Consider the following 1,359-nt stretch of genomic DNA (forward strand, 5'->3'; position numbering starts at 1 on the left):
TGACCAATGGCAGTCATTCCTGGCACTGGATTTACTAACGTTGAAGGGTCAGTGATCAGAGAGGACTGTCCCTGTAGTTCTGTTCCCGACTCTCCACCTCCCGCTCTGTTAGTAACCTCTCAGTCTCCTGGGAATTGCATTGTTCCCAATTTTGCCGGATTCCAGGCCTTTAACCTTGGCTAAGCAGACAGTCGATGATCTGAGGAATATCATTCCCAAACGTCCCATGTCCGAGGTAATAACAATTAATAACAATGTCAGTGCATCCTCCTCTAATCTGTGAAAATCATTGCTGCGGACTGTAGGAACATTTATTGACCGAAATTGAGGAGGGTTTGAACCAGATCAAACTCCTCTGAGTTAAGAAGATGGTCTAGATCCCTTTTTCTTTTCCCCTGAAGGCAAATGTACGGCAATGCAATTCAATTGGTGAAATTTCCAGGCTTGAACCAACACAAAATTTACTTCGCACTATCGTTGTAACACAAACACAAAACAAAGTGTTGACTAACCCAACTCGATTGGAAAACTTAACGAAATGATCCATCATTTAACTACGAAACAGTCAATGTTCGAATATCGCAACATTGCATAAAACACACAAAACTGGTTTTCCTGCTATCGGAATGATATTGAGAAACTTGAACTGATGAGGAAAAGGTAAAATGTGATGTTTGTAATTCTTAAGCTTCCAAATGGTTTTGAGGTGCGAATGTATTTTAACCTTGAAGAAATTTGATGCATTTAAAACTCCTTCCTGTCCACGATAGAAACTGTTGAATCTGTTCCGAATTTCCAAGGGCTTCTGTAATTATTTAAGGTTTCTGACAATAGCAATCTCTGACGTTTCGAACAAAACAAAACGAACCTTATGTTACGAACAATATTCAACTAAGCAATGGGCAGCAGAGAGGAAAGCTTTCGAGCAACGCTACCGGGATTGTCACGGAAATTAACAGGAACCATCGCCATGAAAACCCTAAAGCAACCTGACAAATCCGTTTCGCCACAGAATGCAACGTTGGTGCTCAAGACGTTTCCTTGGAAAATCACAGGAAAAGCCATAACGCTGCGATGGCCGGGAATCGAACCCAGATCAACTGCTTGGAAGGCAGCTATGCTCACCACTACACCACCACCGCGCTAGCAGCTAATTTGCCCCTTTTCCCAAACGCACATGCAAGGCCGTGATAGTCACCAACTGAACTGGGGCTGAAAGCAAAACAAGAAATTGCTTGTAAAACGTCAACAGGTCTGAGAACACCAGAATCAGAAGCCTTCAGCCCTTAAGAACAATCACTGGATCCAAAAGGTTCACTCCCCACAAATGCTGCCGGACGTGCTGAGTTTCCCAGCAAT

At 43.1% G+C, this 1,359-nt stretch overlaps 1 non-coding gene across 1 annotated transcript; it reads right to left on the bottom strand.

Moving 5' to 3' along the window:
• Positions 1-1,070: 1,070 nt before the first annotated feature.
• Positions 1,071-1,142, bottom strand: trnag-ucc (transfer RNA glycine (anticodon UCC)). Its single transcript has one exon. It is a non-coding gene; the product is annotated as a tRNA-Gly (tRNA).
• Positions 1,143-1,359: the final 217 nt, after the last annotated feature.

The sequence above is a fragment of the Chiloscyllium plagiosum genome, unplaced genomic scaffold, assembly GCF_037043375.1.
Source record: "Chiloscyllium plagiosum isolate Xiang-an unplaced genomic scaffold, Cpla_swu_hap1 HiC_scaffold_44, whole genome shotgun sequence".
In the NCBI taxonomy this organism is placed as follows: Eukaryota; Metazoa; Chordata; class Chondrichthyes; order Orectolobiformes; family Hemiscylliidae; genus Chiloscyllium; species Chiloscyllium plagiosum.